The 27,470-nt window shown below is 34.7% G+C and overlaps 1 pseudogene; it reads left to right on the top strand.

Moving 5' to 3' along the window:
• Positions 1–16,227: 16,227 nt before the first annotated feature.
• On the top strand, positions 16,228–26,243 carry LOC120139281 (annotated as a pseudogene).
• The last annotated feature ends 1,227 nt before the right edge of the window (positions 26,244–27,470 follow it).

The following is a 27,470-nucleotide window of genomic DNA, read 5'->3' as shown; positions in this document are numbered from 1 at the left end:
TGGAATTATTTATTACCAGACTTCTAATTTTTGATAGAGTCATCCGAGTCTTATTAATTTACATAGTTTTTACGGTATTCATATCGAGTTTAGAGATGATTAACTACATACATGTGAAAAAATATGTTCATTCATGCATTAACCAATACCAACATGTTCCATAAAGCATGCACAAGGTAGTAATGTTTCACCTCGATTTTTTAGCCATATCAGTTAACCAATTAAACACCATTTGATCACCCTCGAACTTTAATTCCACATCTCATAATGTCTCGGATATATGGTAAAAGCAATTACATTAGAAACATGACTTAAACGTGAAAATTCGTATTGAATCGGGAGATAAAATGCCAAAAAATATCTTATAGAGTTTGAATTTTTCAAAATAGACTTCAAATTCGAACTCAGAACGTCAAAAAATAAAATATGACTTTTCGAAAAATTTAACTTTTTGGTCAAAGTCAACGATCAATGATCAAAGTCAACAGTTATGTTAACGGTAAAGTGTCATCTTTTTGTGACTACTATATATGGTCACGAAAATATGTGCAAGTATACACAATCGAACAAGTAATACAGTGATGAGTGAGTATCGAATCCACAGGGATTGGAGGAAATTTATAAGTTCAATCACAACAATTTACTATTTCACCTAAGTATAGTTAGTGATGTTATTTACAAATGAGAATGTTGTGGCATAATGAAATGTACGTTGGTGGAGATGAAATAACGATGTAATGGAATATGGTAGCAAATGGAAATGTCATGGTAAATTAAATTGTGTTTAGTGCAATTAAATGAAAATGTAAAGGCAAAACTAATTGTAAACATTTGATTTGATTAATAAGGACTTTAAAATCCTCCCACAACAAGCTACTATGGGAATGAATGATAGGAGTCACTTAGGAAACTTAAGTTTACTTCTCAGGATGGTCTTACTTCTATGCCTTATCTGCCCGACAGAGTTTACTAATGGTGTCCTACACTATCTCTAGTCAAGGGACTCGTCAGGTTCAAGATGTCATGGCAAAACCTATTAGCGTTAGTAAGTGCAGGGATCCTATTGGTTCAAATAACAGGATATGTCACGATAATACCTTTTAGTGGCAAAACTAACATCTAACCTCTTGACCGAGCACTACACTTTTTAGTCGATTAAAATCCTAGCCTTATGTCTAAGGTTGAATTAGGTCTAGTTACTACCTAGAACCCCTTGCTTATGTGGATCATCCCTAGTTTCTCTCAAACACTAAAGATATGCTACTTAGTCATTCTCTCGAACACTAACCAATCTCCTAAGGAATGGCTACTCTCATAGATCCTACAACCTTAAGGCATTAAACATCATAAACAAAACAAATAACAACATACCAATAAAACCATCCATTAAAATAAAACTTAAATAACCATAAAGAACTCCCACCAAATAAGACTAGTTCATGGTGGGATTCGAATATTCCAAGCAACAAAGCAAGAAGTTAATTCATTCCATACAACCCAAATAAGATAAAAGAGAGAAAACAACAAAGGGAATGAAGAAAAGCCTTCGACGTGCACTGCCAGAGCTCCCCTCGACCCCCACGAACTGCCCCAGCTCGCTAGCTCCTCTTGGACGCCTAGCTCGCCACTCCCTCTAGCTTTTTAATGGCGAAATTCCATGGCAAATACGATTGACAGAAAAATGAGAGACCTTTTTCTCTAAAAAAAATTAAGCTCCAGCGGCGTGTCTAAAAGTTTTTTTCTCTTGGTGGCTTCATCTCCTATTTATAGGGGAAAATAAACCTAGGCATTTGTGTTAAAATTCCTAGGATACCCCAATCAAGCTCCTTTCATGTAGGGGGTGAGTAGTTGTGGCAGTGGTCCCCTCCAAGGTAGTTGGGCGTGGTCCAGACAGAATCAGACGACCCAGGTGGCTGATATCTCCTACCAGGTTACTGGCGGTTGAGGGCACGTGAAGACAAAGACAGTTGGCTCATAAAAATATCATCTTTCATCCTTTCCACTTCTAAAATGTCTTCTGATTTGGCATTTGCATTCTGGTCAACAGTCTTATCATGTCACGACAATTCCCTTTTACTTATCCTTGCTCCCAATTCCTACACATCATCAAACAAAACACCTTCCCCATAACACATCATCGTTTACAAAATAAAATGTCGTGACAAAATATATTTCCACCTTATACAACTATATGCTCCTAAATACATCTATATGATCCTATATGAGCCCTTAGACAGTCAATAACCTAAGTGAAAAGGCCCTAAATATGGCCTTTTTCCGGAGTTATCATACCCCCAAACTTAAGCTATTTCTTGTCCTCAAGCAATGGATAATATTAAGCAAAATAAAATTACCATGGCAAGTTCAGATTCAGGATAGTTATATGGGATATAATTTCATACCTCTGAACATTTGGCTTCAACATGCTAGACTAGTTTAAGAAATCAATTACTATCCCCTAGGATAAGATCCTTTGTGTGAGTGTGTGCATGTGATTGTATCAAGTCCATGCTTAACAAATCTAGAAAATTTCTAAGCAAGCTCTCTTGTTTTTCCACGACATTTACAAGTTTACTCCCACATTATTTTCTTCTTCTTTTTTTAACACTACTACAAGAAGAGTCAACCCATCACACCTACCATCCCACACTCTAGGTGAAAATGAGCGTATCTTCCACCCCCGAGCTAGTCAGGTAGAGTCATCCTGTGACTACTATCATTCACTCATATGTCGTGGCTTCCATTTATTTAAATTCAGTTTCCAAGAAATGTCATGGCATAACTAAGTGTCCCTCTACAAATATGTCGAAGCATTTATTCGATATTTCATTAATTGTTTTATGTGGGGTTTTCTTCATTCATTATCAAAGTTTTATTCCAAGGCATGCAAGAGTTCTCTTATAAAAAATTTCTAAGTTCCTTAAGCATGCAAAACATACAATCGCATATCTAAAGGTTTTAAAGAAGCAAGTCCTAGAGTTGGTTATATCATCGTCAACAGTTATGTACATTCAATTCTGGCCATAAAGAGTTCATCATCATCGGGCATCCTTAATTTATTCCAGAAAACTAATTTGAACACTTACTAATGTCATGGCATATTCATTATACTAATAATATCATGCAATCCCATTTACTGAGGCATCTAACATCATTCTCATGGGTGCATTAACTCCGTTATAGAACATTACCACTTGAGTCTAATATTAAAAACCATGATTTGAACATTTACGAAGCAATCCTTTATACCGATCCCAACATTCATACATTGATTCGTCATCAGGTTGACGAAAAGAAGCTATGTCCTTCCTCAGTTGGGTGTTCATGTTCGGTGGATTATACCGCAGCAAAAAAACTTTTGTACAGATCAATCTAAGACTCCATCAAACCCGCTGGAACGCCACTCAACCAAGCCCTTGCTCGGCCACGCAGAGAATATGGAAATAGCTTTAACTCTAATACATCTTCGTGCACTCCTTGTTGACGAAAAGAATTACACACCTCCAAGAAGTTACGAATATGTTGTTTGTCATCTTCATTTGGCATGCCCCCAAATTATCCTATGGAATTTAGCATATTGAACATGACAGGTTTGAGCTCAAAATGGGCTGCCTGAATTTCGAGTGCCACAATTCATGATTTAAGTTGTCCAAGATAGGATTTAAGTGATCATGAATGGAACGAGGTATGACTGTATTCCCAATATTCAGAATTGCCTCGGCATTATGATCTTCCTCATGACTAATACCTTGATTTCCAATTTGATACATGTTTGCACATTGAGCACGTCTTCTTTGCCTAAACAACCTCTCAATCTCATGTTCAATTGGTTCTAATGGCTTGTCAGAGATTCTTCTTGTCATACACCAAGAAAAACCTGAAAAGATAAGGAAAATAACAAGTAAAACTATATAAAAAATAAAAAGTAAAATAAAAATGCTATGACAAAACTAATTAACTTTCAATTGCCAATCCCCGACAACGGCGCCAAAAACTTGTCCGCGTTTTGTGACTACTATATATGGTTGCGAAAATATGTACAAGTATAAATAATCGAACAAGTAATACAGTGATGTGTGAGTATCGTATCCACAGGGATTAAAGGAAATTTATAAGTTCAATCATAGCAATTTACTATTTCACCTAAGTATAGTTAGTGATGTTATTTACAAATGAGAATGTAGTGGCAAAATGAAATGTACGTTGGTGGAGATGAAATGATGTTGTACTGGAATATGGAAGCAAATGAAAATGTAGTGGAAAATTAAATTGTGTTTAGTGCAATCAAATGAAAATGTAAAGGCAAAACTAATTGTAAACACTAAATTTGATTATAAGGACTTTAGACTCCTCATACAACAAGCTACTATGGGAATGAATGATAGGAGCCACTTAGGAAACATAAGTTTACTTCTCAGGATGCACTTACTTCTATGTCTTATCTGCCCGACAAAGTTTACTAATGGTGCCCTACACTATCTCTAGTCAAGGGACTCTACAGGTTGAAGATGCCATGGCAAAACCTATTGGCGTTAGCAAGTGTGGGGATCCTATTAGTTCAGATAACAAGATATGTCACTTCAATACCTTTTAGCGGCAGCACTAACATCTAACCTCTCGACCGAGCACTACTCCTTTTAGTCGATTGAAATCCTAGCCTTATGTCTAAGGTTAGATTAGGCCTAGTTACTACCTAGAACCCCTTGCTTATGTGGATCCTCCCTATTTTCTCTCGAACACTAAAGATATGCTACTTAGTCATTATCTCAAACACTAAACAATATCCTAAGGAATATCTACTCTCATAGCTCCTACAACCTTAAGGCATTAAACATCATAAATAAAACAAATAACAACATACAAAACAATCGTTCATTAAAATAAAACGTAAATAACCATAAGGAACTCCCACCAAATAAGAATAGTTCATGGTGGGGTACGAATATTCCAAGCAACAAGGCAAGAAGTTAATCCATTCCACACAACCAAATAAGATAAAAGAGAGCAAACAACAAAGGGAATAAGGAAAAGCCTTCGAAGTGTACTGTCGGAGCTTCCCTATGCCACCACGAACTTCCCCAGCTCGCTAATTCCTCTTGGACACCTAGCTTGCCACTCCCTCTAACTTGTTAATGGAGAAATACCACGGCAAAGGCGATTGACGAAAAAAGGAGAGACCTTTTTCTCTTTGAAATTAAGCTCAAACAGCGTATCAAAAAGTCTTTTTCTTTTGGTGGCTTCATCTCCTATTTATATGGGAAAATAAACCTAGGAATTTGTGTTAAAATTCCTATGATGCCCCAATCATGCTCTTTTCTCGTGAGGGTTTGAGAAACTGTGGCAGTGGTCCCCTCCAGGCCAGCTGGGCGTGAACCAGACAGGAGCAGCTTACAGCTGGGTGTGGTCCCGACAGATTCAGACGACCCAGGTGGCAGATGTCTCCTACTAGGTGACTGGCGGTTGAGGGAGCGTGAAGTAAAGACAGTTGGCTCATAAATATCATATTTCATCCTTTTCACTTCCAAAATACCGTCCGATTTGGAATTTGCATTATACTCAACAGTCTTATCATGTCACGACAAATCCCTTTTGCTTATACTTGCTCCAAATTCCTTCACATCATCAAACAAAACACCTTCCCCATAACGCAACACCGTTCACAAAATAAAATGTTGCGACAAAATATATTTCCACAACATGCAACTATATGCTCCTAAATGCATCTATATGATCCTATATGAGCCCTTAGACAATCAATCACCTAAGTGAAAAGACCCTAAATATAGCTTTTTTACGGAGTTATCATAAAGTCAACGGTCAATCAAAGTCAATGTGTTGACTCTGTTCGCGTTGACTTAACCGGAGTGAATTAGCGTGTTGACTCAGCTCGACCGGTTTAGTCTGATAGGATCGGTTTGGTTTGACTTGATTGGTTCTAGAAGGCTCATGAACCAACAGATGAGCCTCACGCACACTGTCGGTACGTGTGACAGTGAAGAAGGTCATTTTGGACGGTTGATTTACTCCCAACTCAACTATATGCTTAAATTAGCCATTATCAACCCATAATCACAACAAAAATCATTCAGAACTTACCCCCCAATGGCGGCGGTGGTGACGAGATTGAGAGATGATGATTTTTATCAGGTTTTGGTTACGCGATGCCGGAGAAGCCAATGGAGGCAGCGATGTGCTGAACGGTTAGCTGGATCGACATAAATTAAGGAGAATCCGAACGTCAAAGTGGGTTTTCGAAGGGACTTAAACAACCTCACTACAAGGATCGATAACATTTTTCGAAAAGGGTTTGAAAGGGTTTTGGTCGACGTAAGGTGGTAGTCATGATGGGAGTGGCGGTACTCTAAAGGTAGCCGAACGGTGGGGAGTTGACTGTGGAAGGTGACTGCACTTAGGGATTTGGGGGTGAGGTTTGATTTAGGGATTTGTTTGAGGTTTGGGTATTATAACTTGCGTTTTAAATGTTACAATAATTTTAAATTGAAAAATATCATGTACAGTGCCCTAACATAAACAACTAAGGCATGGGTGGCCATGCTGTTGAATAGGGGTTGGAAACCCCTAAGCCGCCAACTATATTATTATTTTTCAACTGACCAGAAAAATAGGAAAATTAAGGGTTAAGTCCCTAAACTTCCCACAACTTTTAAACTGGGCTTCTAGTTTAAAAAACTTATAATTTAGTCCCCAAATTAGATAATTAATTTATGATTTATTTTATTTTATTTTTAAAAAAATAGGGTTGTAACAATTCTCCCCTAAAAGAAATTTCGTCCTCAAAATTTACCCAAGTTATAAAAAAATGTGGGAAGAGCTTTAATCAATTCTTCAATCTCTTAGATGTCTTTTAAAGGATTATGATTCATCTACTAAACCTTAACCAACTGATTATGCAAAGATCTCTTCTTTGTCAAAATTTTAGAATCTAAACAAAATTCTCCTCGTAGAACCAAACAAACCTTAATTACCATTCATTAATTAGAATAACACTTGCTTACTTCCAGTGCAACATGTAGACATAAAAGTTTTCTTTAATACGAGCAACATCACCTCGAGATTTACATTTTTACTAAGTATTCAAACATTTTCCTTTAATCTCATACAGGTCAAATCATTGGGGTAAAAAGCTCATCACTTATTGGGTTTTAAACTCATAAAATTGGAACAAGAATGATTCCAAAAATTCTTCAATTCAGTACATCATTGCAAACTTTTGGGTAAAACACCTTGTCTAAGTTTGGACCAAATACCTTGTTCTCCAATCTACTTCGGTAGCAGATCTTAATCTTAAAACTTTACTTATAAAGTTTGGTTACGAGATTATCTTCACAAAATGTTTGGGGGTAGTAAAACTCATATTCAGGTCGGGTGTCGGGTAAAAATATTTGAACAAGTAACTTTTACATTACTCGAGAGGTGATTTTCAGAATCTGGAAAAATGTTAACGACAATCTTTTCCTTCACATATCGAAATATAATGATAAGAATACATTGATATTTTAGAATGTGACTTGACATCAGAGTTCTCGCTCAGAAGAGTACGGTCATAATCTAGGGGCATGTACAAACCAGACATACAATGACAGTCGATCGACCGATCTACTCAAAAGACTCGGCTAAACCTAAGCTCTAATACCACTAAATGTAACACCTTTAGACCGATACGAGTGACCCGATCTGATCCGAGGTGTCACATTAAGGCCACCAGAGCGACCCAAAGTAAAAATCCAAAAAAATTAAGATTTTTTATTAAAACATGTAAATTCATAAAATAATTTATAAATAAAATACATGCCCAAAAAACCATTCGTATATTACAAACCTAATTAAAATCATACAAGTTTCAGACTCAGTATATATAAAAAATATCAAATGTGACCTATATGCCCCCTAATTATACATTATACCGTACTCTGCAAGTGTCCACGTTTTATGAGTACTAAATATGGACGCGAAATATGTACAAGTATACACAATCGAACAAGTAATATAGTGATGAGTGAGTATAGTATTCACAGGGATTGGAGGGATCTTGTGTAAAGTTTATACACTATTCTAAAGTAACTAAGTATAGCTAATGGTATTCACAAATGAGAATGTTGTGGCAAAATGAAATGGATGTTGGTCGGAATGGAAAGATGGTGTATTGTAATGTGGCAGCAAATCGAGATGTTTTGGCAAAATAAATAGAAATGTATTGGAAAAAGTAAATTGAGTGTAGTGAAATCAATTGAAAATGTGAAGGTAAAATATAAACATTGGTTTTAAATAAACTGACTTTAGAATCCTCACACAACAAGCTACTACGGGAATGAATGATAGGAGTCACTTAGGAAACTTAAGTCTACTTCTCATGATTGTTTTACTTATATGCCTTACTTGCCCGATAGAGTTTACTAAGGCTTCCCTACGTTATCTCTAGTCAAGGGACTCGACAGGTTCAGGATGCCATGGAAAAACCTATTGGTGTTAGCAAGTGCAGGGATCCTATTGGTTAAGATAACATAATATGTCACTGTAATACCACTTAGCGACAACACTAGCATTTAACCTCTCGACCGAGAACTACTCATTTTAGTCGATTGAAATCATAGTCTTATGTCTAAGGTTGGATTAGGCCTAGTTACTATCTAGAACCCCTTGCTTATGTAGATCTCCCTAGTTTCTCTCGAACACTAAAGATATGATACCTAGTCATTCTCTCAAACACTAAGCAATATCCTAAGGAATGTTTACTTTCATAGCTCCTACAACCTTAAGGCATTAAACATCATAAACAAAATAAATAACAACATACAAAAACAATCATCCATTAAAAAAACTTAAATATCCATAAGGAACTCCCACCAAATAAGACTAGTTCACGGTGGGGTTCAAATATTCCAAGCAACAAGGCACAAAATTAATTCGTTCCATACAACCCAAATAAGTTAAAAGAGAGCAAATAGTAATGGGGTGGAGGAAAAACCTTTGACGTGCACTGGCGGAGCTCCCCTTGGCCACCACGAACTGCCCCAGCTCGCTAGCTCCTCTCGGACGCTTAGCTCGCCACTCCTCTAGCTTGTTAATTGAGGAATGCTACGAAAAAAAAATATTGACGGAGAAATGAGAGACCTTTTTCTCTCTGAATTTCAAATGGCATGTGTAAAGTCTTCTATTTTGGTAGCTTCATCTCCTATTTATAGGGGAGAATAAACATAGGAATTTGTGTTAAAATTCCTAGGATACCCCGATCAGGCTCCTTTCACGTGAGGGTGTGATTAGTGGTTGTAGTGGTCCCCTCTAGGATAGTTGGGCATGGTCCTGACAAAATCAGACGACCCAGGTGGCAGATGTCTCCTCCTAGGTGACTGGCAGTTGAGGGCAAGTGAATACAATGACAGCTGGCTCATAAAAATATCATATTTCATCTTATTCGCTTCCAAAATGTATTCTGATTTGGCATTTGTATTCTGCTCGGCAATCTCACCATGTCACGTCAATTTCCTTTTGCTTATCCTTGCTCCCAAATCCTGCACATCATCAAACAAAACACCTTCCCTATAACGAAGCACCGTTTACAAAATAAAATTCCTCGACAAAATATATTTCCACCATATACAACTATATGCTCCTAAATGCATTTATATGATCCTATATAAGCTCTTAGACAATCAATAACTTAAGTGAGAAATCCCTAAATATGGCATTTTTACGGAGTTATCAGCAAGCAAAGCCTAGAGAACTCCCAATACTGAAGTTGTTAGCTACATTAGATCGATTCTTTTAACATGAAATGGTGAGTAAAGAGTGAGCTTTGGGAAGCTCAGTAATACAGAACTACCAGATAATTACAATAGGCTATCAAATATAAGCAAAGCATGAATTTTCTTAACGATACAGACATCATCAGGTTCTACCGACGAGCTTATATTTCATTAATCATTTCTTCAAGTAACATTCAGGAAATCAAAATTTGATGGAAATATTCAAAGAGAGACTCAAGAGATTGAAATGAAGATTATAGTGTGTTCCCTCCAAACTAGAATAAATATAATCATAGTTTTAAAAAAATACTAGTTTATTTAAGCAAAACGGGTTTTAAAATCACTGTAATACCCTCCACCTGAATACTCCATATGCAGTCTTCATAAGAACTTACCCTAAGTACACAACAAAGGAGTCACCCAAAGGGAGTACCTTGGGGCATATTGGCCTACCAAGGGTCTCCTTAGGTCCGTAAGGATTTACCAGCTTGATCAGAGTTGAACCTCCGTACTCCATACTCCTACTCATATAGTATCCAACAGAATTCAAATTAAGCAATAATTTAATATCAAAATCATGATCCAGTAAAACGTTGTAAAAATGATAATGTTGTTATTTAACCCATATAAATGCCCTCCACCCGTACACCAAAATACAGTCTCTATACTAAGGGAGTGCCTTAGGGCCTTAGAGTCTACCCAAAGGTCACTTTAGGTCTGTAAAGAATTACCAGCTTGATCAGAGCTGAACCTTCATACTCCAGCCTACCCAAATAGTGTCCTAATAAAATAGTTCAAGTAGTAACCAGTAGTTCCATGATCCATACTTCATGCATATTTCATTTTTACAATAAAACAAGTAACCAATAAATTATTACATCAATCAGTAAAAATAATCGTAAATAAATCATATATCAATTTATAATTTTAATACAAATAAAATGGTCTAGTAGCATATAGGGAACACACCAAAAGATTCGGTTATTTTCCGGAGTTAATTGATCGTTATTAGGAAGGAATAACATATAACTTTTGTAGATTAGACGAAATTCAGAATTGAGGTCCCTATAAAAAGGGTTCGTTCATTATCAGATCTAATCAACATTCAGAAATTGATGTTTCAAAAATCATTTAAGATACGAGTGTATTAAAAAAGTAGTCATGAACCTTTAAATCAGGATTGTTGAAGATCTAGATATAACATGAGTGTTTCCATTATTCAGGCAGATAGGGGTATTTCATTCATTTTAATTTCTGATGGATTCTTAGTAACTTAATATAATAAAGGTAAAACGGTAGTTTGCATTATTTTTAATTTATAACGAATTATCATGATTTCGAGCCAAACCGTACTAATCGATCGCCACCTTGTAAAACTTGTTAATAATATGGACTGATATACTTCAAGAATAATCATTTCTTAATATTGATTACACTGGTCGAACAGTTCACTTTCATAATCAACACTAAACGGAACTAGAGGAGACGATCAAGTATTCGATGGTTTTATATAACTTTTGTGATGTATCAATATCAAGAATACTAAAATACTTGAGTTATGATCCATAACCTTTAGGAATGATACCACATAAGTCTATTGGTTTTTCTAGAATTTGTCCAAAGACATTCACTTATTCCAAGTCGTTAGGATATTTAGGTCACTTCAACACTCGAGGTTAATTCGGTCATTTTAGAGTTCAAGGTATTATAATCATTTTAGGGTTTAAGGATATTTCAGTCATTTGAATATCGAAGGTTATTTTTGTTATTTCGCAGCTTGATGACATTTTGGTAATTCTTTTCAATCCAAACATATGCACTTTTCTAGTAATTGGTCAAGTATGTCATTTCTGGGTTATTTTCACCTTCAGGGGTAATCTTGGTCTTTTTACAATACAAGTGCATTTTTTTGTAATTTTACTCCATAGAGCGACTTTTGTAATTTCTTAACCAAGTATTCCCGACATTTAAGCTTTAAAGAAATTAATAAAAAATTTGGATCATGAGGTCATTTATATAGTAACTAATCTCTGAACTTAGAATTATTTTCGGTCTGTCTATCAATTTCTTTTGTAAGTCGTCTGAGTCATATATAGTGTTATGCTTTTATTCCATATTCAGTCATTTCCTTATGTCTAGTCTTTCCATTTAATTCAAACTTGTCATTTATTCTAGTCATTTCAAACAATTTAGACATAAAAAGTACTTCCATGGTGTTAGTCCTTAAGTGTTTGCTCAGAAATTGGGGATCCTAGGTTTTGAGCCATTACGGAGGTTATGAAAATATTATCAATGATTCTTCGAACAAATCATAAAATTAATAGGTGTATCAGTAATTTTATCAGTTTGAAAACCAATTCTCATGTCAAATCCACTGCAAGAGCAATTTCATGTCATTTTTACATCTCAGAGGTAATTTTGTAATTTATTATCCGATTATTTTTTGTATTACAATTTAAGGTTTATACAGTATTATTTATTACCAACTTCTAATTTCTGATAGAGTCATCCGAGTCTTATTAATTTACATACTTTTTACGGTATTCAGATCAAGTTTAGAGATGATTAACTACATACATGTGATAAAATGTATTCATCCATGCATTAACCAATACCAACATGTTCCATAAAGCATACATAAGGTAGCAATGCATTACCTCAATTTTTAGCCATATCGGTTAACCAATTAAACTCCATTTGATCGCCCTCGAACTTTAATTCCACATCTCATAATGTCTCGAATAAATGGCAAAACCAATTACATTAGATACGAAACTTAAACGTGATTTTTTTTAATCGGGAGATAAAATGCCAAAAAGTAGCTTGTCGAGTTCGAATTTAGCAAAACAAACTTCGGATTTGGACTCAAGACGTCGAAAAACATAAAATATGAGTTTTTGGAAAATTTAACTTTTGGTCAAAGTCAACAGTCAAAGTCAAAGTTAACTCTGGTCAAAGTCAAAGGTCATGTCAATGGTCAAGTTAACGGTCAATTAAAATCAACGTGTTGACTCTATTTGAGTTGACTCAATCGAGTTGACTTAGTGAGTTGACTCAGCTCGACCAGTTTCGTCTGACTGGATCGGTTCGGTTTTACTAAACCGGTTCCAGAAGGCTCCTTGACTGGCAAAGGATCCCTGCGTGCACTGTCGGCGCGTGGCGGCAAGTACGACGGCAACAGAGGTCATTTTGGACGGCCAATTTACTCCCAGCTCAGCTATACACTTAAATTAGCAATTATCAACCCAAAATCATAGCAAAAATACACCAAAGTCACCGAAAATCATTCAGAACTTACCCCCAATGGAGGCGACAGTGGCGCGATGGAGAGGCGACCATCCTTACCAGGTTTTGGTTGTACGATGCTGGAAAAGCCAGTGAAGGTGGCGGTGTGATGAACGGCCAGTCGGATCGACGAAAATCGAGGAGAATCCGAGCGTCGGGTGGGTTTTCGATGGGACTTCAACGATCTCACTATGGAGATCGGTGGCACCTTTTGAAATGGGGTTGGAGGGGTTTTGGTTGGTGCAAGGCGGCAGTCATGATGGGAGTGGCGGCGGTCATGATGGTAGTGGCGACGATCTCCAAAGGTAACCAGATGGCGGGGAATCGGCGGTGGAAGGTGACTGCACTTAGGGATTTGGAGGGAGGTTTAATTTTGGGATTTGTTTGGGGTTTGGGTATTATAACCTGGGTCTTAAACGTTAAAATAATTTTAAATTAAAAATATCATGTATATTGCCCTAGCCTAAATAGCTAAGGCATGGGTGGCCATGCTGCTGAACAGGGGCTCGAAACCCCTCAACCACCAACTCCAATATTATTTTTCAACTGATCAAAAAATGAGAAAATTCAAATTAAGTCTATGAACTTCCCATAGCTTCTAAACCAAACTACAAGTTTCAAAAACTTGCAATTTAGTCCCCAAATTAGACAATTAATTTATAATTTATTCTATTTTATTTTTAAAAAATAGGGTTGTGACAAACCTCATTAAAAACTCATTTTAAGACCTATAAGGAGAAAAAAGTGTCATAGGACCTTGTATTACCATAATAAGATTCATTGGATAGAGTCAAAATACAAGGTATTTCTAGAACGAAAAGTCCACTTATCCAAAATATGTACAACAATACTACAAACTCTAGGAATAAAGCACACTCTGTAATTTAAATTAGCATCCAAAATCCCACGAGCTTCGGAAGATGATAGAACAATAAATTTAAGGTAAAATACATGTATTGTCACTAAAAAGGTATTCGAGTTGCTTGGAAATTAAGATAATATACTTTTAACTCTTTTATATTAGTTGTACAACATTTTCATTTAATTTGCTTATTTATACGGAATGAAGGAACAAGTTGGGACTTAAGCGCTTCTGAATTCGTTGCGGATGGTTTACACGTCAGAATTGTGTAAAAATGAAATATTATGACCCTCAAGTACTTTGATACGTTAAAATAAATGTTTAGGGTGCGTTTGTGGATGATTCATGAGTTAAATATGATATTTTTGAAACTGAATATCGATGCTAGATGGATTAATATTGACATTGTTCTTTGTAAGGTGAAATTTGAGTAATTTGCCAGGTAATACCGAACTCTTATTATTGGAGTATCAATATACTCTAATATCGATACGAAAGGAAAGGTATTTGAGAAGAATTTCAGAACTATTTTTACTGTTCTTGGAGCTCTACATTATTAGTACTCTTGTTGGTGAACTTTTGATGTTGCTTTCATTTTGATACTTTGGATGATTTTTTTTAAATAGTCTATGATAATTAGAAAGTAATATATATTTATATTTTTTAAATTTATAATGTACACGCTCTTCATACATAACTGTTTGAACCCATAATTTAAAAAAAAAACACTTTTAACATTGATGTCACATAATGAGTTCTAATTTGAATGATTTACTGTTATTATTTAAGTACCTTAAAGAATTAAGTTAAAAATTTACTTATACAATTTTTAAACATTTCACATTTCAAAAAAAAAATACTTTTTATATAAGGGACATCATTTGTTAAAAATAGTTTTTCAAAGCAATTTTATATAAAAGGGAGGTTACTTTTAAATATTTTGAATTTTGATGTTTTGATATAAGAAATAAATTAAAAGTATTTTTAGATTTAATCAACTATTTTAAGAAACAACTAAAAATCTAAAAAAATTGAAAATTACGTTTTAAAATATTTTCTAATTTAGTCAAAAGAAAATCAAACAAATATGACCATCATCATCCTTAAAAATATATTTTTCCATACTTAAAAGATAAAAATGATTAATCTTTTGAGAAAAAGATCGATCTATTTTTTACAATAAGAGAATCAATCCATTTACCAAAAGAATCAATCCATTGAGACAAACGATCGATCTTTTCTTTTTCTAACTATCATATATTTAGAAAATGATCATTCCATTTTATAAAAAAAATCGATTTATCGTGTTTGTAATCATTTGTAGGTAACGACTATTTTTTAATGTTTTTTATATTTCTAAAATTTTAGTAATGGCTTAAATCCTTACCTTTTTATTTAAAGACCAAATAAGTCATCAAATTTTTAATTAAAATTAATTATATCCTCAATTTTGACCGAAGAATTAATTAAATCTTTCTATCAAATCATCATTTACATGTGAACCGTCACATTATCATATTGAATCGTCACCATTAACTTTCATGTTAGCGTGTAACCATTAACGCTAATCAAAAGATAAAATTAATAAATGAATTTTAGGGTAAAATTAATATAATTAATATATATAAAAATATAAGTTTTACTAGGCAGAAAAAATGCCACTAAGGCTATAATGGCGATGAAATTCAATTTCCCATTGTTACTACATGTTTTATGATACCATTTTAAAGGTCGACAATGGCTCAGCCCAGTTTAGCTATAGGGGTTTGTTGAGCCATGTTGACCTAAGTGGGCCATAATGGATCGGTTCATTGGTTTTTTCCCAATAAGGTAAACCGGAAAATTATTTAAGAAAATAAGATAAGTAAAAATTTATTTTGGGATCTATAATATTTTTTATAGTATTTAAAAAACTCATCACGTTAAGATGATAAGTTTTTTTAAAAAATATTTTTTATTTAAACTCGTCACGTCGAGATGATTAATTTTATAAAATATTATAATTTTTTTTTATTAATTTTTATTATAACATGATAAAAAATTTGAATAAAAAATATCTTTAATTAAAATTCATCACATCAACTATAATAAATATAGTATATTTCTAAATAAACTTTTATATGTCATATTAAACTAATTAATTAAACTGTTTGCTCTATTGAAAAAAAAACCCCGGTTAATTTGTGTCTGAAAATGAATACTGACCGGAGCGATGCGTTTTAGTTCATCTAGACTCAAGAAATTAAATTTACTTGTAAATAAAATGTAAAAATAAAAAAAAATTACACAGCGGAGTCCTCCATTAACGAACAACTTTTGTTTTATTCTTCGATCTTTTGAGAGCTCATAGGAAACAAATTCATTTCTCTCGATGAAAACAGGGAGAGACTATTATTGAATTAACGAAAGAGAAGGTCTTCCTGAAATAGAAGCAGTGAAAATTTAAAAGAAAACACTTCTCCAACAGGAATAAATGCATGTAATGCAAGGGGGGAAAAACCAAGTTGTTGAGGTTTTTTTTTTGGTAAGGTAAATGACTAAATGTTGTTGGTGCGATTTCACTATCAGGAGAGAGTGAAATTTTGTAATGGGTAGTTGCTAAATTTGTTTTTAAGGATTCTTTTTGTTTTGGTTTTTGTTCGCATGTCACTTTAATATATTCTTTCTTTCACCTTATGGAAAAAGGAAATCTTAATTTGTTGTGTTCTTTTTTCGAGTTGTCTCTTTGTTTATGCTTTGCTTTCACTGTAAGAGCTTATGAGCATATTATGATTTCAATTTTTGGTAAAAAAAGATTTTCATTTTAATTGGTTCTTTAGATCTTGAAATGTGGGATTTTCATGGTGTGCGATTTGGTTCTTTTACATGTGTTTTTATATGAGGATATTCATGGGTTTTGTTTTCAATTTCTGTTTCAAGGATTGGGTTCTTGAGGCTTGTTTTGGCAATATGGAACTGGGTATTGAACTGTAATCGAAGAATGGGTGGAATGTGAATGTTTTGAGGGGTTGGGTTTTGGGTTGGTTTGATATTTGATGTGAAAGGGGTTTATATGTGGAAATGGCTGATATAGCAGGTTTACATGAAGCAGCAGGGTCTAGATTTAGTCAAGTGGAGTTGATTGGCAGAGGATCATTTGGTGATGTCTATAAAGCGTAAGTCTACTTTGATTTCTTTCATTATCACACTGCCTGAGTGGATTTGCATTGTCAGAGAACTTCAAGCGAATGTAATAGTGTTACTCTTGATTGAATGTAATATGTTGCTTATGTTCTAACTTTGTTACCTGTGTTTAATTCAGGAGTTGCTTGGTGCCCAGGAGGAGTAAATTAGTGGAATAGTGATAAATATGCGGATGCTATTGTTGAATTTATATATTTTAGTGTCTAAGTTGAAAATATACCATGCTTCAAAAATTTGAATTTGTACTTTTAATATGAATACAAAGGAAAGAAGATCTTCCCGTGAGTGGGGGAAAAGGAGTCTCAAGGGATGTTGGGTGCTGAATGAGCCATAAATTAACATCTTATTCACTTCAGTTAGGAGTTTATGGAGACATCTAGTTAGTCTATGTAATAATAAAATAGGTTCAGAAAATGACTGGTTCAACTTATGTACTGTTTAGGAGCATTGCTAATCTTTAACAAACTATTGGAATGGATTGCAAGGTTAGAAATATTGAGTGTCCTCAATAAACTTAGTTTTAGTTGTGTTTAAAATAGTTGCAGAGTGTTCTCATTTGAACTCCCCTTGGAATAGAGCCGATCATGTAATAACTGGTATCTCCTTTGTCCTATCAAGTCAAGCTGGTATTTTGTCTCTTTTTCCTGAGTTTATCAGATAGATTAGGCTGATATTTTTGAAATAGGGTGCTCTAGTGAGCCATTTACTGTCATATTTATTTGCCTATTTTTTAATGGCATGTCAATTGCCTGGGAACACCGATACCATTTTAAATTAGTTGCTGACATTCTATTTCACATTTGAGGCATGTATGCTACTTTATCTTGTTTGACTATGTAACTGCTAGTTATACTGCAAGACATCTCTGACTGGTTCTTTTCCATAATCACGTTGGACTTATGACTGTTTAAATCATGGATCATAATTGATGAAAATATGAGATGGGTAGCTGATTCCTCTCTTGATCTACAGGTTTGATAAGGAACTGAAGAAAGAAGTTGCTATTAAAGTTATTGATTTAGAGGAATCGTAAGTTGTTAGCTTTGTTATTTTTGTTTAATTTATTCCTTATTTATTTTAAAGGCAGGTAGTTGCTATGTGGAAGAAAGTTTTGTTTATGATCGTCTGTTCATTTTCAATTTTTTAATTATTAACTTGCTCTCTTTTCCTCATCTTTCCCTCATACTCACAATCTGTATAATTGTGAGCTTTTCTGATGAGAAAACCTTTTTTTCCTTGATAAATAAGAATCATTAGTTTGTACATATTAAGCAAAGCAAATTTATATTCCCATTCATCCAAGAAGTCTCAATACATATAATCAATTTGAAAGTGAGTTTGTAGATGCCTTTATTTACTGTAAGTAGATGTGGTATTTAGCAACTTCCATTCACATATTGTGTGTTTTGCTATTCATATTTTCTGTTTCTTATGTATGCTTTATTTTTATTTTTGCATTTTGCAGTAAGCATGAAATTGAGGACATACAGAATGTATTACCTTGATATCTTGTGAGCTAATATCTGTAGTAATTAACGAGTACGTTACTAAGTCTTCCGTATGTGATTTTTTTTTTTTGTTCCAGGAAATCTCTGTTTTGTCACAATGCCGCTGTCCATACATCACCGAGTATTATGGCTCCTATCTTCACCAAACCAAGAAATGGATAATAATGGAATACATGGCTGGTGGTTCCGTTGCTGACCTAGTAAATTACTTCTATTACTTGCTTCTACACATTTGGTGCATGATATTTGATTGAATAATGCAGAAGCTTTGCTCCTAAATTTTCATGAACTCTCTTGGCATTTAATTCTTGTTGAAAGCTTATGGTGATTCTATTGCATGCAATTGAAAGCTGATTTGCTTCTATTACATGCCAAGATTCTTTTGGTGTTTATTTCTTGTTGAAAGTTTATTGTGATTCTTTATGTGCAGCTCCAGTCAGACCCTCCATTAGATGAAATGTCAATTGCATGTATTTCACGGGATTTACTGCATGCAATTGAATATTTACATAATGAAGGAAAGATTCATAGAGATATCAAAGGTTTTCTCTTTTATTCTTTCTTTACCTCCCCTTATAATTATAAATGTAGTTTTTATAAAGATAAGATAAAAATTTAGAACATTTGGTTTTAGAGACTTGTATAGGCATATTTTCTGCTTTAAGTTATTTGTCTCAGTTATTTTTATCCTTCCTTCAATTTATATAAATAGTTTTTTAATTGACTCATACTTTGTTAACTAACAAGATTTTTGATATATCCGTTGTCAGCGGCGAACATTTTACTATCTGAGAATGGTGATGTTAAGGTACTTCTCTTTAATGGGCTCACATTTAGCATGAACTCTTTGCATTGAGTGGTTATGAGTGTAAGTAAAAAATGGGTGAACATATATGCATTTTGCTGCTGGAAGTTCATTTTATGGCCTTGCAACAGGTTGCAGACTTTGGTGTTTCAGGGCAATTAACAAGGACGATATCACAGAGAAAGGTACAGTATTTTGTTTAAGATGCATCATTTTTCCATTAAGCCTCTGGGTTTGCCGCTACACTTTTAGAAAAAAAAAATCTATGCCTTTTAGTGACTTTGTGATCTCTCTCTCATGGCATCTCCCTATCTTTGCTGTTTAGAAGCCAAGTTATAACAACCTTTTTGGGTAAGTTTTAATTTAACCGAAGCTTTTGTTTGTCTCTTTCTATTCTAAATCAAAGGTTACATTTGATTTAACATCTCTAGATTTTGAAAAAGAAAAGCTTTCAATTTAAGGTTTTGTAATGGAATTCAGTTTCTTGAAAACTATTTAATGGTTTTTAGTCCTTGAATTAATAAAAATTGAAAAAATGATTACTAGTAATATGAGAGTTAAGGTTATAGGTGGTCAACGGAAAAAAGGTTATAATATTTGTATGTTATGAAACTGAAAGTTGGACATGCAATTGGAAATGGTGGGGTTCAATTTGGTCATGAATACAAGTGATTCTGGATTGCAACCTTTTTTATATACTCTCCATTTCTAACTATTATCTGCATCTTTTTAGTTGAATCAGAAATTGTCTTCTCTAGGTAAACTGCTCTATCAAATGACTGCTTTAGTATGGTATTGTGGTACTATTGCCAGTTTCCATCTGTTTGATTTTTACCTCCAGTGTTTTTGTCACCAGGGCCCTGATTGTCTTAGAAAGAAACTTGAAATGATATTTATCGAAGGATTAAAATCAGCTCGCGTTCCATTTACCCAACAATTGTTTTTTTATGCAAATAGTGTTGCAGGTGGTCTCATTGTCGTAATGACCATCAATGAACTAATATGGTTAACAATGTTCAGACTTTTGTAGGAACACCTTTCTGGATGGCACCAGAAGTGATTCAGAATACAGATGGATACAATGAAAAGGTACTTCTAAAAGCTGTGCTTTGGAATTTTTGTCGAGTTACTGCTATTACCTGCTATCCATCTTCTTATCCTCTCCCTCGTAGGCACATGCACAGCTTGCAATATATTGGTATGCTAAGCCTTGTTGAGCAATGTGCGTTCCATCATTGGGCTCTTTGCTGATACAGGCTGATATATGGTCTTTGGGGATAACTATGACTGTGATGGCCAAGGGAGAACCTCCACTTGCAGACCTTCATCCTATGAGAGTTCTTTTTATAATACCTCAAGAAAGTCCACCTCAGGTAATCTCAATAGCTTTTGTTATCATTATAGGTTTATGTTAAATAATTTATTCTTATGTTCTCTCTCATTATGGAATGATCATATTTATGGTTAAAAAATAATTGAAATTTCTATCCTGCAGTTGGAAGAGCATTTTTCCCTCCCCCATGAAGGAATTTGTTTCCTTATGTTTGAAGAAAATACCCGCGGAGGTAAACAGTTCGTTTTTTTTATCATTTTGCTTATCCCTCTTTCATGTCAATTTTCTTTGTAATTGGTACACAGGCTTTTCCACATTAGTAGTGTCAGAGATATGATTGTGTCTATGCATGGTAAATTGTGTTTGAAATTGAGTTCTTTTCTTTTGGGGCACTCAACAATTCCTTGTGTTTGGAAAACTTCTCGTTTTCTACATGGAAAGGGATTGTGTTTGACCCCAACCAATAGGGTAAGGTGTAATTATTAAGTAAAATGGACTATTTTGATATCTAGTTTTCTCCTAACTATCAGCCATCCATTAAAGTGCAACATTACCGTTGGTGTTTTGATGTCAAACTATTCTGATTTGTATATGTGATCCTAGGATTATTGGCTTAATTATTTCTGAATGCTGTAAACTGCCTTTGTTTTTTTTTATCTGTTTAATTTCAGAGGTCTAGTGCCAAGGAACTTCTAAAGCATAGTTTTATAAAAAAATGCTTGGAAGAGTCGGAAGCTTCTGGAGAGAATTAGGTACCTTCATGAACTTGGGGTTTCATAATCTACATATGATTGGAATCTGTATCTGACCGAGTTTTGAGATGTCAAAGCACCTTGGAGCGCACTATGCTTATGGCATATATGTTGCAGACATGTCATGAGAAGAGGATGTTAAGTTCAGAGTACCAATCTTGCATTGTTTATTGTAGTTAAGATGCTTGTGTTTCGTGTTCTCAATAGAGAGCGTCCAAAATACCAACTAAAGGAAGATGGAGAAACACCCAGAAACGGCCCTAACGCTATAGGAGAATCAACTGACACTGTGAAGGTGACGAGAGATATTAGAGGTGATGAAACTGTTCGAGCTAGGTGGGTTGATTGTGTTGATTAACAGTAATTTTCCTTTTTATCTTTATGGGATTCTTACTGACTTGTTTGCACAGCAGTAATGCGGGGAAAACATTCAAAAGTGCTGGATGGGACTTCAGCATCGGTGGACCAAATAGTACAAATACTGTCCGAAGTCTTGCAATACCTCCTCAGATCGGAGAAAGGAAACTCGAAACTTCATAAAATCAAACGATACCAAGAACTCCAGAAATTGGTAATGCCCTTAATGAATCCCGGGAAGCTTCTTTTAGGAAAGACACAAGAGAGTCATATCGTGATGAACATCAAGATAATGACGAAGTAAGGTTCTTTCTGTCTCTCTCACACTGCACGAATCAAAGTCCAACAATGCAATTTATCATTGCTTTTGGCGTCATAAGTTCTTCCCTTTTGTCCTATGGCCTTAAGAAAAAGATGTGTTGCATTGGATGATCTAGTGACTTCAAAGACTTCCATTATTCTGAAAGTGACAGAGTGGAGTTTAACATATAATTTTGTTGACAAGTATGATTAAACTTTTAGAGAATTCTTTTCTTGTTTGCTGCCAATAATGTGGCTTGAAGTTAAGTCCACATGGCCGGATTCACCCATCATTTCTGTTAGATTAAAGCCAATTTCATATAATCCTTTCTTTTTAAGTTTCTTATACCCGACTATTTCCCTTTTTGTTGAGGACATGAGGCCAAGCTAGGTGATGGAATCTTATATTGTGAGGCACGACCGCACGAGGCACAAAAAATGTGCTTGCCTGAGAGAAGGCACAATATTTAGATGTTTGTACATATACAAAATAAGCTAAAAATATATAACAATGTTCAGAAACTCAGAAGCGTTGCCTAGTTTTGTAAGTTTATTATTTGAGTACTTGCATGTTGAGATATAGAGAGTTCAAGATTGTTCCTTATTATAGGTACAGTTAATGAAGAAATCGTAAATATAAAAGAAATTCAAGTTAACTTCTGTCAGGCTGGCCATTTCTGTTCCTATCACCTTATAGAAAAGCACATAGTCGTACAAGGCTTGTGTGCCTGATCAAATGTGCCTTGCATGAAATGGTCTGAAGTGCTTTGTTTTCTAGAACTGCCTAGGCATGTGGCTTTACAACACTGACTATAATATACTTCTACTCGAATATCTTGTGACATTGTTTCTTGGTGCTCTATTCCCAGGATGAAATGTCTTTCAGCAGGTCAGGAACTATGGTCATAAGTTCTCCTAGAGGATCTCAATCATCAGCTTTGCTTCGTGACTCAAGCTCTCTTGTAAGCTTCCTTCACTTTCTTCAAAGTTATCTTCAGAAAAATGTTTAGTAGATAGAGTTTTTGTTCACTTTGTTTCTCTCCCAGACATTGATTTTATTGGATTTTAATGTTCTGCGCAGTCTAGTAGCGCATATGCTTCTTTAGAAGATGCTTCTACCAGTGGAACTATTGTGTTCCGTGGCCAAGCTGATGGTTCTGATTCTCCTCAAATCCCAAGACCCAGGCAAGGAATTCAAAATAGAACTTCAAGTGCATCAGTTGAAGATGGCGCTTCAAATCTAGCAGAGGTGGTTTTTAACTGTAAACCCTTTTTGTTTGTCTTGTTTGGTCGTGAATTCATGTGTTATAGAGCGTAAATTTATTTATTAATAATTGATATTAATACGTTTTATGATATTTATACAGCTTCCACTGTTTGATCCGACTAGTTTTACTGTAGTATATCTCTAACATGCATTTTTTTTATAATTTCTTTTACTTATTTTTCTTCATTCTATCTATAACAATAACTACACAAATCATTGTCTAGCTGGATTTTTCCGAAAGCCTTTTTGTTGTATAATGTGTGTATTATCGGTTATGCAAATTTATCCTGTAGAAATCCGAGTTCACAATAGAACTTGAATTTTTATTAACTTCTAGGTTGAGAGTGTATGATCATGTTTTCTGTTGAAAATCTCATCTTCTAATGTCGATTCAGGCGAAGGCTGCAATTCAAGCAGGGTTGAGGAAAGGAAATGCTAGGGACAGGTCTGCAAATAGTAAGCTTAGTAGTCCTGGCCATGAAAATGGAAGAAAAGATCAAATGAGTAACAGTTTCAATTCTTCTAGGTAAGCCTGATAAAGCTATGTTACTCTGACTCTACTTAGTGTCAAATATGAGTATGTTCTATTTTTTTTCTCGATTTTCCTTGTGTTTGGAGATTATTGGATGATCATAACTCCCTGTCCAAAAATGTGTCTTAACTTGGGTGTTGGACATGAGTACTTCTAGAAAAATGAAGAGTCAGAGAGTAACATAATGATGAAGAACTATTTTTTTATCTTTATTTGGTTGTTCCAATATCTCTAAAGTATTGTAATTCGGTTCCAGTGGTACTCGTGAATTTGTTGATGCACAAAGATTATTTCCAAGATCACGCCAACCAAGTGACGACGAAGAAAATGCTAAGATAGCATTGGCATCTGTGCCACTATCAATGTTACTTATCCCTTCTATGAAAGAGTTGCGTACACATAAAGATGCTTACCGATTATCAAGGATGCAGTATGTATAACTTGAGTCTTGGTACGGACTCTAATTCATCTGGATCAAAGTACCTTCATAATAATGATGCGAGTGACACAAGGCTCCGGACCAATTTCTGTAAGTGGTTAATCAGTAAAAAGGAATTCTGTTAAGGTGGAAGATGAAAAAAAAACCTGGGACTGGAGTGGTTCATGTTAAGAGCTTGTTTCTGAACATGATTCTATAGTGTCTACTTTGTTTTCCCATTTTATTGTATCAGCTATCAACTTTTATTAAGCCTGAATCAAATTTTTCGATATCTCATTAGTATGGTCAATGCACGCAATGCAGGTTATTTCTGACGATTCAGAAGGGTCAGTTGTGCGTGCAGTTACGAATTCCCTCATAAACATGGAGCGCACAAAACCTGGGTCTTGTGAAGCTCTTGTTTGCAAGTTGCTTGAGCGATTGGCAAGGTTAAAAGTTTTTACTTTGTGTCCTCATATAATCATGCCCCTTGTACGTAACATCGCTGTGTTTTAACACGATGAAACTCAAGCAGAAGTAAAATTTTGCAGCTCAAAGGAATCTTCGATAAAAGATATGCAAGAGCTAGCCGCTCACAAGTTCAACAAGGGAAAGACGACTCTCAAGATACACAAAACGCAAACCCAGAAAGTGACGGTCGAAAAAAGCAGCAGCATTAAGAACTTCCTTCAAATTCCAACTTGGGCCCTCTTGCTAGATTTATACTTTCTAGGTTTGTTGAAATATTACTCCCGTAACCATCTAATGTTTTCTAGGTTTGTTGAAATATTACTCCCGTAACCAACTAATGTTTTCTAGGTTTGATGCTCGTGTTGAACACGGTGCTTCAAGAAAAATGAAGAACCGTAGCAATAGATATTTACACATATAATTCTTGTTGATGTGGATACAGATGATATTCTGATGGTAAGGTGATAATGGACAACCGGATGTCATGTAGTTACGCATAATCATATTCGAAAAGTTACAAATTTCGAATATTTTTAACTGTTTTGGGGTGTTTAATTTTCTTATGTGATGCAGTTGGCAAAGCCAAGCATGGATTGAGATCTCAAACCAACCTGAAGGAAAATGTGAGATTTGATTACATATCTCAGGTCATGTATGATTCTTGCTTCATAAAAGGAGTGTGACAAATCCCTTAGCTCCTCATTCTCCATCTTGTATTTCTCTGCCAAACTACCCAAGTCGGTAAATTAGTAATAATGTTACTCGTACTATAATTTTCTTTGACTGTTACTTTTTCAAAATCACAATGAGATAATTTATTTAATCACATATGATGGTTTACGTGAAGTTCAATGCATATACACTTGAAAGCTCCTCCAGGCGGTGGCGGATGCATATGATCTCATAGGGTCAAATACATACAGATTAGATATTAAATACAGTTCAACATATTAAAAGAATAAGGGGAAAAAATAAGAAATTTTGTATACCTATTATATTGAAAAAAAAAGAGTATTAAAATTTTGGATTCTCATTTCTAAATTTTTGGATCTGCCAGGTGGGGTTGCACGTGGAGCCTTTTTATGGTTAGGCAGTTCATGTAAAAGATAGGGTGAAATGATTTGCCATGATATGGAGCTGCAGAGTTCACATGATCCTTGATAACTGCTCGACTTAGCAAGGTGATTCCTCGATGTCGTTGAAATGGAAGTTTTCGGGGGCTAAAACTGGCCATGAGAGGTGTTCCGGCGATGTTTGGAAAATATATTTGTGTACTGAATTCAAGAAATCGTTTAGAAAATGTCTAGTTTTGTGAAAGAAAAAGAAGATAATCACATAAGTCAACATTTGCCTTGCCTCCGGTTATGCAAGATACATCGGTCCATTCGAAAGTCAATCCACATTGTAATGACCCATTTTCAGCCGGGCTATTTTTCAAAGCCCAAAATCAATATATATATATATATATATATAATCACTTTTAGGCTTAATAAATTTTTAGTGCTTAAACTGTATCTTAAAATATAATTTGATGCTTAAAGAATATTTTGCTAACAATAGGCGTTTAACGCTTCTAACGTTAATACTTTTAAGTGAACCGTAACAACCATTAAATTTGATCATTATTTTATAAATGTCATACATATAAAATTTTAAAACTATTTTGTTTTAAAAAAATCAATATTCTAATTTAAAAATAAAACTCAAATTTTACAGCTTGCCATCGGTAGGCTCGGTTTGTGGCTGTCAATATTAAACACCAACAAAATCTTCTCACTGAAGTGACCAAAACTCAATCTCTTATTCATCGTGAAACTGTGATGGATCGTTGTAAAAAATACCACAAAGGTCGTCAAATTTTTAGGTTTTTCGGCGATTTTGATAACTATAATCGTACGTACAATACATGGCCGTTACCGATGAGTTCCTCGTCATACTGAACAAAAACTCAACTAATGGTGACCCTTCGAACATCCGAACACGTCAAACAAAGGGACAAAAATTCCTCAATATCCAGAGCATTCAATGCCCCGACTCACTCTGCCCCAAGGCACGTCCGACAATTCCAAAGCCCAGCGTCTGACCCGCTGATCCCCGATAGTACCAGCACCAAATGCGCCAGTCACCTCTCAATTTCACGCCATCTCTTAATATAATTTGCAAAACAAACCAGAGAGGATAAGGGGGAGAAAAACAAGATAGAGGATAAGGGGCCGTCGACCACGCTCAGTATCACCTAGGGTTCAGAAGTCGGATTTCAATCCGATCCGGATCGGTTTTTATCCGATTTGATTTTTTCTCATAGAAAAAAAGTCGGTTTATAAAATAACCGGTTGTTTGGAGGGCCGGATATCCTAACCGGTGTAACCGGTTTCGGTTTTAAAAAAATCAGTTTTTTAAAAAAACCGGTTATAAAAAAAACCGATTTTAATATTATTAAAATTACATCGTCATCAATTGCAACAAAGTTTACGATAATTTGTTGAAAACATTTTGATATTTCGATATAACAAATTAAGTTAAATGAATTTTAAGATTTTCCAAATAATTTTCTAAGTATATTCAATATAATTATTCGAATATCAAAACATTACTCCAAATATTTCAAAAATCATTTTTAATCCTTACTTAAG

Source organism: Hibiscus syriacus, unplaced genomic scaffold (genome assembly GCF_006381635.1).
Source record: "Hibiscus syriacus cultivar Baekdansim isolate YM2019G1 unplaced genomic scaffold, ASM638163v2 tig00002237_pilon, whole genome shotgun sequence".
NCBI lineage: Eukaryota > Viridiplantae > Streptophyta > Magnoliopsida > Malvales > Malvaceae > Hibiscus > Hibiscus syriacus.
This window is presented reverse-complemented; position numbering and strand designations above follow the sequence as displayed.